This window comes from Vigna umbellata, chromosome 1, assembly GCF_029865625.1.
Source record: "Vigna umbellata cultivar VRB3 chromosome 1, Vumbellata_1.0, whole genome shotgun sequence".
In the NCBI taxonomy this organism is placed as follows: Eukaryota; Viridiplantae; Streptophyta; class Magnoliopsida; order Fabales; family Fabaceae; genus Vigna; species Vigna umbellata.
Window position 1 is genome coordinate 94663171 of NC_142165.1, and position 12128 is coordinate 94675298.

The 12128-nt window shown below is 27.9% G+C and overlaps 1 long non-coding RNA gene across 1 annotated transcript; it reads right to left on the bottom strand.

Annotated features, from left to right (window-relative positions):
• Positions 1 to 6755: 6755 nt before the first annotated feature.
• On the bottom strand, positions 6756 to 8771 carry LOC148206873 (uncharacterized). The gene is made up of 3 exons (XR_015786953.1): positions 8738 to 8771; positions 8517 to 8588; positions 6756 to 6985 (listed from the first exon to the last, which is right to left on the bottom strand). It is a non-coding gene; the product is annotated as an uncharacterized LOC148206873 (long non-coding RNA).
• Between the last annotated feature and the right edge of the window lie 3357 nt (positions 8772 to 12128).

Genomic DNA, 12128 nt, shown 5'->3' on the forward strand with positions numbered 1-12128 from the left:
ACATAAGAGATTGACATCACCCTCTACCCAAAACCTTAAGGAAACGAATTAATGGGTCTTCACTTTTATATACTGCTCTATTTTCTCATTTCTATCCAATGTGGGGCTTAAACTCATACTTGAAATTTTAACACAGAGACCAAAAAAGAAGCAAACAATGAACTTATCTGATAAACTGATTGGTCTAAATTGAAGAGCTCGCTCTCACGATCAATCCTATAGTTTCAATTCTTCAATCAGACGAACTGAAGATGAAAACTCCTAAAACAAAGTCTAAAAAAATCATATATAACATGTTTTAAAATTATGAAACTCGTTCGTAACAAAATAATTTATATTAAAACTGAACTACTAAACAAATTAATTAGTTTTTAGTATAAATAGTTTAGTTTTTTAAAGTATAAGACAGTATAGATAAATTACAATTTATAGTATTTAAGTTAACTGTGTTCAACCTTATCTATAGGTATTGTTGTCAAAACAGATAACTCGGCTTGACTCGATCCGATCTATCACGGGTTGGTCACTTAGTGAGTCAACCTAACCCGACTTATTTATTAGCGAACCAAAAATATTTGAACCCGATCCGACTCACTACATATTGGTGGGTTAAACGGGTTGATTCACTTAATTACATTTTTTTTTTCAAATCTAAAAAAAGTTAAATTTTTTTGTAATTCAAATTTAAATAAATTTCACTCTAAAATGATGTTAAACTCTAAAAGACAATTCTAAATAAAAATAGTACCAAACAATCCAAATGTAATTCAAAAGCAAGCAGAACAAACAAATAAGTTTTTAAAATTGAATACTTATGTCACTTATCCATTTATAATATTAGAGTCTAGATAAATCCATGAATTTTTCTCTCTAGAAAACATATTTTTTTTATCACATCTGCAACACAATAAAAAAAATGTTAACGAATAATATTAAAATATAAATTAATAAATAATTAAATTAAATTAAGTGGGTTGGTGAGTCAACCCGACTCATCACGGGTTCAATTCGGATGAGCTGAGTTTTAAGTGGATCAGATTGAAAATTGACCCGTGTAAAAAAATGACATTTTTTTAAACTCAATCCAGTCTGAATCTATGATAGACTGGATTGGCTTGCAAATTCTAATCCATTTTGACAACACTAGACGTAATTCAACAATCATAGAGTGATAATCAGCCATGAAAAAGTCATACAAAAGTTTTATTGAAAATTAGTTTAAATATTATTTTGCTCTTCTATCATATTAATCAAATTCATTTCCTTTATTTATAATTTCGGTATATTTTGTACATAATTTTAGCCTTTTAATTTTTAAATGTATATGAATAGTTTCACTTTTAATTTAATTATCTATCCATAATAATGTTATTTTTAATATCATACACAGACGTATTATTATAATCGTACTTTTTTTACAATATTGAGAAGGATAGCAATTATAAAAACCCGTTACCATGCTCAATTTATTATTGATTTGATATATTTTGAAACTAAAAATTAAGTCTGAATCAAAATAATAAAATTATTAAGATATGCGTAATAAATTATAAAAAATAATTTTAAAACCAAATTATATATTTTGTAAAAATACATTATCAAAATTACAACTGAGATAAAAAACATACTAACAGTATAAATTAGCTGAGGGTTACTATTATTATAATAGAAGTTTAATTTGATAATAATATGGAGGTTGTGAGGGTATTCTTGGAATTAAAAATGCAAAATGTACCTAATATTAAAAGCAGGGAAAGCAAGTGCGGGCCCCACAGTGCTAAGGGCGGGAAATTCTTATACGCCCTATAATATCATGACACCTATCAAATTATTCATCTTAGTCGTGGCAATCACATGATACATTCAGCTAATTAATTGCTATTGATAAATAATGTAGGTACTAACTTAATTAGTTGAAATCTTTTGATGAGATTATCCAAACACTTATATTTAATTTTTATTTAAGATTTTGTTTCTGATGGAATCTTGGTCGTCCATGTCTTCATCAACAAACCACAAATGTAATTTTCAGTTGATTTTCATCTCAATTGAAACTTCCCTTATATAACGTAGATGTGTCAATTCGGGAACAGTTTATATGAAAGATATGTCTGTTGGCCTTAGCTCAATTAATTTACGAAATTTGAATTAAAGAACTATTTTAGTCCAGTATATTGGAAACTACTGAAGCTTGTAATGGATTAGGACAGTTTATAAGCTATTATTATATAGTTTCTTAGATGTTTTTTTTGCTATTTTATATTTCAAAAATTCACTTCTATAACTTATTCGGACATTTAAATGTAAACTTTTATCTTATTATATAGATTAACTTGGTAAAATATATATTTTATTGAAAAATAATACCCAAAAATTTGTATCTTGATAAAAAAAATTATTTTAATATTAAAAACATTATATATATATATATATATATATTTCTTTTAATTTATTAAGATTTTTTTAAGGATAAAATTACGATAAAAGAAATATAAGATTGCGAAACTGACAATATTTAGATACAATTATTGACTCTGGGTAAGAGCAAAATTTAACATATTTTACACATTACAAATAAATTTTTTGAATGATGTATCAATAATTGTTGTGGAATGTTGCCCTTTAAAGCAAGAAAGTATAAGCCACATTTCTCTTTGTGGACACATTGTTTATGCTTGGCTTTGAAATAGGAAAACCAAAATGGTAAAAGGTAACAAAAAAATCAAAACCGAATTAAGAGCAGACAAAAGTTTCGATTTAAATAATAATAATAATATAATAATAATAATAATTGGGTAACACTAATGTTCCAATATATATCCGTCATTGTTTGCAAATGATGTTTTGTCATTATTCGTGCATATGGCTTCCCATGATGTTTACCACATCACAGCTGTCAGCATTTGTTTCGTTATCTTTTAGTCGAAAATACGAGTGATAATATTATTTAGTTACAGATTTTCAATAATGGTCACAAAAAATAAACAAAAATCATTTATATTTCATGCAGAAAATAAATGTTTGATTGTTTATGGTAGCATGAAAACAAGGTAAAGTTAACTCTTAAATTGAACAGAAAGAATACATTACGTGGGAAAGAGGACTTCAACAAAATAGACATGGAACCATTTCCTACCATCAACTTGCCTATTGCCATTATATTCTCGGTTGGTAGATGAAAGTAGTTGAAAAAAAAAAATGAACCGTGTTCTTCTTTTTCTTTTCTTTTTTTTTCTTTTTTGACAAAGGATTTAAAGAAAAGCAATTAAATAAATTTGAAAGTAAAGTGTATTATTATTTTAAGGGATTTGAAAGTAATTGAAAATAAATTTTCAAGTAAAATTTATAAAATCTTACTATATTTTGAAAACATTTTTTTTCTATATATTTTTAAAAAATATCTTAATCGTTTTATATTTGTTTTTCTATCAAATAAAAATAAAATCTTATTTGAAGGTCTCATATCTTACCATTATTATTATGTTTCTTTTATTAGTGGACAAATTTGACAAATTGTGGTTTGTGGATGTCATTGTCAATTACGTGATTGTAATCTAAGATTGATTTTCTTTTCAGTGTATATATTAACATTTTATAATCAATGAAAGATCATACTTTGTATACAATTTGGCATGGAATTAGAGCTAAATTTCTGATATCTCATTCTCTCATAACGTAGCTACATTGTTGAAAAGGCAAAGAAAAGATAGAATATTGAAATCGAGACAGTGAAGAAACCATCATCGCCCTACGATCTGAGTGAGAGTGATAATCATAGAAATATGATTACACAGGGGCAACTAAAAGGAGAAAACTACAAGGAATTGGGTAAGGTAATGAAGATCTCTTTGTAGGCTCAAAGAAAAGGGGGTTTCATATATGAGACTCATACGAAGCCAGACACTAAAAAACCAGAAGTAGTGGGACTGCGTAATGAGTAGTGACAGATCTTGGCAACCATGTTGAATTCTCAAAAGGCAAATGCAAGTGAAACAATGACCGGTAAGAAAGCATGTAAGTTGTAGATTGTTGACGGTGGTGCCTCTAACCATATAACAAGAACGTTAGATAACTTGTGGGAGAGTCGAGCTTTGGAAGGGTGCCTTGTGGAATTGCTAAATGGTGAATTAGTTATGGCAAACAAAGAAGGATTAGTTTTCCTTAATGGAGGATTGAAACTTGGAAATTTTCTATATGTTGTAAAGTTGAATTACAATTTGATTTCAGTATCACAATTGATAGATGAATCAAAATGTATAGTGCATTTTACTGATAGGTTTTGTGCAATGTAGAACTATATTTCGAGGATGCTAATTGGAGTGGGTGAACGGAAAGATGAACTCTATTGGTTTCATGGTGTAAGTGACATAAAGACTTATCAGTTCAATACAGAAAGTTAGCTTGAGATTTGGCACAAGTAAATGAGACATCCTGTCTACCATAGAGAACCTTCTAAAGTAGAATTACCCTTTATAAATGTTGGGAAAACAAATAATGATAGATACATTGTGGATATTGGAAATAGTCCACGATTGAGACTGAGAAAGTGATTTTGATCGTAGGTTTCATATCTTATCATTATCATTGTGTTAGTTGATAAATTTGACAAATTGTGATTTGTGGATGTCAATTACCTGATTGTAGCCTTGATAGTAGTCTAAGATTGATTTCTTTTTTCTTATATATATTGACAGATATTATTGTTACATTCACAATAACAATTTTATAACTGTATTCAATCAAAGTCCCTCCCGCACTTCTGTTGAACTCCTCTTCCTTTTTTTTGCTCTCAAAATCCAAAATATCTTAATTGACAAGTTATTTTCTTTCTCTAGTTTAAAATTTTCGATTTTCCACCCCTAGTCGATACCCATATCCCTTTCCGTCGTCTCATGTTCAACTATAAGTAAAACTACTCCTCAAGCAGTTCCTTAACAAAAGAATTTGAGTTGTGATTGATCTAAATAGTGTGTTATTATGCCTCTGTGTATGATTTTAGCAATGGTTTTGTTTTCTTAATTACATGATAATTTTATAACATCAGGGCCTGGGTAGTGATGTACGCAATAGTAGGGTGTCATATCAGTGGAGTTTGCATCACAGTCAGACAAAAAGAGGTACTTGGATTGCTTTTGGAGAATGCACGTACTGTGTTCGCTTGAAAACACCATAGATAAAATCAAGTCCAGTTAAAAAGGGTACTTAGTGAGTTAATAGCAGTTAATTTAAATGTCATTGAAATAGCTCAGTCATTCTTCCTAAATGGTTTAATTTTCTTCAACAATATTTTAGATTAAACACATTCATTAACTAACACTCGACATCTTTAACTTTTTCTCATGTCATCTACATGTGAATGGTATAACTCACAACCCCAAAAATAAACAAGTGTCATATATGTCTTCAAGTTTACGGCACATTTAATTTATGAACATGTAATGTTAGTTTATACTTTATTTTAATTTAATTAATCATACTAAAAAATAAAAATAAAAATTATTATATCCTTTTATTTTATTTTATTTTATTTTGATGAAGTGGAAAATGTAAACTTTTTTATGATTTATAATTATTAGTATTTTGTTGTTTAATACCCATAACTTTTATTTTATTTTGATGAAGTGGAAAATGTAAACTTTTTTATGATTTATAATTATTAGTATTTTGTTGTTTAATACCCATAACTTTTCATCAAAACCCTATATCTATAACGCTAATTGTCAACTAAATCTCTTTATTTTACCACACTATATTATGTCGTTTCAAATTATTTAAAAGTATAAAAATAAATATTTCTTTTTATATGTTTACACGTCATTCTGGGTTATTAATTGTGAGCTGTTTCTGTGTCAGAGTTGTTCTCTATTCTTTTATTTGGAGTAAAATTCTATTTGATATTTTATCTATATCACTATATTAGAATATAAATAATAATCAGAGGGTCTCTTCTCTAGGTTGATTTTAAAGTGTTTTTTTACTATAGTTACGACTCACTAATGTTGGATCCAAATTACATATTTTTTTACGGTGTTTCATCTACGTCTTTTAACATGTCTGTATTTTCAAAAATTTTATTTTTAATCTTCTAACATTTCATGTTTATTTTTAACTTTTTAAAACTTTCATCTTTAACTTTAATAAATATTTTTTTATTTTTTTTCTCTTATTAAAAGTACCTTTACCACCTTACTAATTATTTAATTTAATTTAAAATTTAAATATTATTTAATATAATTTTATATTTTAATAATTATTAAAATATAATTTATATTATAATAATAATTATATTAAAAACATAAAAATAAAAATAAAATAATAAAAATAATGCTAAAAAATAAATAATAACAATAATAATAAATTTGATTTAATATATTCAAATATATTAAATTATATTAAAATAAATTAAATAATTATTAAATTTTAAATAAAAACCAAATTTTAAAATCTTGTTTATCAGATATTAAAATCTGTAGAATATGTTAACTCTTTTCTTTTTATTTAAAATTTAATAAATATTGAATTTAAATAAAAATTATAATATTATTTATTATATTTATATTTTAATAATTATTAACATATAATTTATATTTTTATAATAGTTTTATTAAAAAATTAAAATAAGAGTAATAATAATGAAAATAAAAATAATATTTAAAATTGTGACATCCCAAATATATTGCAGATGTATATGCATAGACATCACCAAATTATAATATTAGAAAGCAGTTAAGAGATGTACTTAAAATATTATAGGATTACAGTAATCCGGAATTTACTAAGAAATTAAAACTTCAAGCACTAGAGTATTCCAAAATATGCCAAGAATTTGAAACTTAAAATATAACAAGGTATACTAAAGTACTTCAAAATACAAGAACTGGAATTGTTCAGAAACATGGAAAGCTATGGAATTCCTAGAGAGACTAAGCTGCAGCATCATCTTCATTCCTCTCCAATGTTACCTCCAAAGAAACCTCATCTTCCTCTGCTCACATCCAAGTGGATGATCATTGCAAAAGAAAATACATACAACAAGCACACAAACAAGCAAGGGTGAGCTAATTATATAAAAGCATGTCTCATATCAAGCACATAACATACAAGAGTTAATTTAAATCAAAGCAGTTTAAGGCATACATCCTAATATGTTATCTTCTAGACTTGACTCGTCCGGACTTCAGAATGATAGTCGAGCTATGACGGGTCCTGCACTCGTGGTGACTTATGAAACTTGGGTTCCCCACCCTGCCACACTCACGAGGTTAGCCTGTTCCGGGCCTTGAGGCATACTGGAAGCCCCCAAGACTAAGACCTCCTGCTACTCCTCACCACATGGATTAATCCCTCTACTTGAGTATGATTAGCCATTGGAGTTTCAGAATGACCCCTAAGACTGAGCTCCTACTTTCATTCTAAAACACTAAGGATCTCACCAAGAGATCCTACACTGATGGAACTTGATTTACAACTTGGATCATACTTTCATCACTTTATAATCATATACTTTCTACCAAAATCAACATATACACAATCTCAACAATATACATCATTCACCACTTACAAATTATAAAAATAACATCTCCACAATTAAACCTAAGTTAATCAATACCAAGAACCAAACAACTCCAACTAATTCATAACATCTCATAAAATGCATCAATTTATACATACCTACAAGTAATATAATTATTTATTAACACTCACGTTTCAATATAATAAACAACTACCCTTACTTTATTTTATATATATATATATATATATATATATATAATATATATTATATTAAATTAATATATATTATATTAAATATATATGTATATATTTATATATGGATCCTTACTTTGAATTCCAAACACACAGTGATAGATTTTTTTAAAATTATAATTGACTAGAAATTAACACATGATAACTTTATGCATCTACAATCAACTTGTTTTATTTCATTTTCATGTAGAGATCTTTCTTTACTTCAATTGGTCACCGGAGAGGACCCAGATGTTTGAACGCATCAAACTCACCTTCGACGCCAACACATATGACTAGTCACAACTGACTGGACTAGGCCAGGGCTGCTCTATGATCAGGGATGTACCAACTCAGGTTTTTAAGGTTCCTCTATCCTACCAACAAAGAAAGGCTCTCAATAATTAACAATTAATTTATTTAAATTATCTACACTGTTCTCTTATGCTCTAAATCTGAAATGCCTAATTTTAATATTTTCACTTCCTCTCACAGCAACCTCAAACAGTACCTGTACATCTATTTAATACCTACATACATGCTATTACAGAACCCTTACTCCCAACCTTCCAACAAGATCAATTTTAGCCAACAAACTCATTCAAAACAAATTAAATTCATCACATCACAACATGCACAATTTCACAATTTCAATTATAATACCCAATACAATAAAAGTCATAAAATAGTTTCACAAGAGCACACCAGTTCAACATTCATATGCATATATTTTTATAACATAAATTCATACAAAAATAATTAGCTCCCCTTACCTGGTGGGTTGCTCAACACAGTTCACAGATGCTCTAACAGTACCCCCTACACCGTGCGAAACTGTACAGAACCTATAAATCACCAAATAGGTGCTAGACTTTAGCTCTTCGAGTCGGAATAAACCGAGAATGAAAGACAAAATCACACAGGGCACAGGAAATCAGAAAATGGTACAACTTAGGACAAGAACAGTGAAGGGAAAGAGGGAAAATCTACTTACCCGCTCGAACGCAAAACCAATCGGATGGTTTCGTAGNTTTCAAAAGCTAAAAGGTATAATATATTTTGAATTTGTTTAAACCTAAAAATAAGATGATTTTGAAAAAAAAAAACGTTAAAATAAGTTATTATCTTTTATAAAAGAGTGCTAATATAACATAAGCATTTTTCATATATCAAAATTGAATAAAAATATATATAATTTTATAAAATTCAAAACAATAAGAAATTTTAATACAATTACATAATTTAATTAAAAAAATGTATGATTAATAAATGTGATTAAGTTACAACATTAGTTAGATTAATATATTAACTTAATAAAAAAAACTTAAAAGTATTTATATTAAAAGAAAACTTATAGACTATTCTTAATTCGTAATACTTTGTGAATATTTGATCTTATAAACTTTTTAATAAAAAATATTTTTGTCTAATAAACTTTTTTTTTCTCAATGTGAATTGTGGATTACGTCAAGTTGTATGACATGGGTTAATGTGAGAAGTCTGCCCTCCTTAAAATTGATTTAGCGTGTGTTTCCAATGTTTTACTGTTTATGACGGAAAGAAAGACGAGTGTTATTGTGTTTGATTCCGATAATCAAAGCATATTTGTAAGGGGCGATTTGGAGGGAAAGATGAAAAAATATATTCGCTGCAACGAAGAGATTTGTAATGAAAGACAATAAAAATTTACATAATTTTCCTTGTTTTTAAATGTGTTTTTACGTATTGCTGTGACTGCCTGGATTCAATTTTACATAATTGTAAAATCTATTTATTAAAATGCACTTCAACTTTGAAACCCAGTTGAAAAAGATTGAGAAACGTTTTCATAAAACCTGCTTGAAAAGCCATATGAATTAAGAACAAAGATATTCCTTGGGAGGAGCATATAGTATCATAGATTGTTGAATATAGATGTTGGAAAACTGGGAGAAAATAAGAGTTAATTTGCGTTCTCTTCTTTTGATATAATTATATTGCAATTGCACTTGCACTTGGTTGGTTTGCTTTAGGGTGAAAAAAAGGTTGAGATGCATGCGCAAAGAGATGAGAGATGAGCGTGTTAAGATGTTGGAGGTAAAGTGTTTTGTTAGGAAAATATGGGAAGGAATGGCTGAGAAAAAGTGAAAAACAGTGTTAGCAGTCATTCGTGGAATGTGGAATGTGGGGCTATGCATCTGCCTTTTCTTCATTGCAATACCAAGTCTGTGCTATGTAATTATTCTCTTGCTGAGGATCAACGTTCCCTACTCTTTTGCTTATGCTACGTAGAATCCAATGCATAGTATACCATTCTCTCCCAATTGCCACATGCCCCACTAACATCAATTATATTGCTAAAGGTTTTGTCAAAAATGTAACAGATCAAACAGTTGCTATTCTGTTCTTTATCAGTTCTTTCACATTCTTTGCTTTGGATCATTGTTTTATCTGGCAGCTATAGAACCGGCACCTCGAAATTCAGTACCGACATGCTACCAAGCTCGTGCAAACAGATTCTTCTGTACCAACTTTTGGACCTTTTTGTAACAAACAAATAACGGAAACAGTTCTTCATGTACAACCACAGTCTTCACTGCAAAATTTTAAAAAACGAGTAAATTACAAAATTGAAATGATTGACTTAAAATTTACATATAAAATTAAGTCGTCATGAGCTATAATAAGAATAATGATATTTTGTAAATATTTTTTTAACAACATTTTAATATTATCTATGTGTCATTCTGTAATTGGTTCATATTGGTATTTATGATTATTATTATTATTGTGGAGCAATTTTGGATCAATCATGTAAATAATGTTAAAATGTTAAAATATTATTATCTTATAATAACTTTTCAATTAAAATTGTCGTGAGTTTTAACAATTTTCCAATTAAAGTCGGTTGGAATACGTGGAAAGAAAATCATTAAAAGAAATGAACACTTTAATTTATAAGATGTTGGTGACTATTTTCAACTAAATCAAAGTTATCCACTTATAATATAAATTGAAATTCCTCATCTCTCTTAACAACTTTCATTTAACATATTTATAAAAAAAATCATCATAACTAATAACAGTTTCACCTTTTCATAATTTTATAAAAAAATTATCAATACTTATGATAACTTCAATTAAAAAGGTTATTAAGACTTTTAAAAACTTACTCTTGAACTACAAATTTTAAATTAATTATCTCATTTTTATAATTTACGGAATAAATTATTCCATTTTTGAAATTTTTCTTAGTCACGAGACCAATTTGGATTATTCATTATAAATGCATTCATCTCATTTTTCTATTGCAAAAGAAAATAATAATAATTATGACGAAGGAGATTTTACAAACAAGATGACCAAAAACTTGATGGAACAAGAATCAAAATGATGTTCTCAATTATAAAGGCAACTAATTTCTCTTTTAGAACATGGTTATGAGCGGAGATAACAAATAAACTTGTAGACAAATGTGTTGGAAATGATCATTTCAATGTATGGTAGTGCGTCTTGGTCATTGAAAGATAGAAGATTGAAAAACAAATCCTTAAAAGGACGGCTCACGAGACAAGTTAGTCTTTGTCATTCCTTTCTGTTACTCTTTGTTAGAAATTTCATGAATAGATGAACAGTATGCTGTATAGAAAAGAAGTCAAGTCTTTGAAATAAGAAACAAAATTTAGCAAGGTATTTAAGGTCATCTGGCCTTTTCTGCAGATCCAAACTTTACCAAGACAAGGCAGCTCAAGATTTACAAGTTACTAACTCTTACATATTATGACAAACATATTCATTAGTTAAATCTTTTTACAAAGAAAAAAAAAACTTAAGGCAATTAAATTGAAAGACTTTTCCAAAATTAAAATTAAGTTAACCCATATTTTAAAGAGGGTTTCTTTCGCTAAAAGAAGCATTTTAGAATTACAATTATTACATATTTTCCGTAATAAAATACATACGAGTTTGCTAAAAGAAAAGGGTTACTTTATGTTATTGTACTATATGAAATATACCGATCGGAAGTTAATGGCCATTCATGATTATCAGGTATTAATAAATCAGATTACCTTACGCTATACAAATATACTGTATTAATTATTGATTATTGGGTTTGATTCCCAAAAATATACTGATAACTAATGAATAGACTTGATTGCCACAAACTCTATAAATAATACAACTAATGTCAAGTACAATAATCTTTTTCATCCTAATAAAATATAAACATCTTTATGAAACATATCCGATTTGAGCGCGAAGTGTGTTCTGCAAGTCAACAACCCATTAAAAAAAAGAGCATAACAAGAAAGGACGATCGACACTCGAACCAATTCAACTGAAACAGTTATAATTGATTGCATGTGAGGACAATCAATTACAGAACAAATTCTAAACTTGTCAAA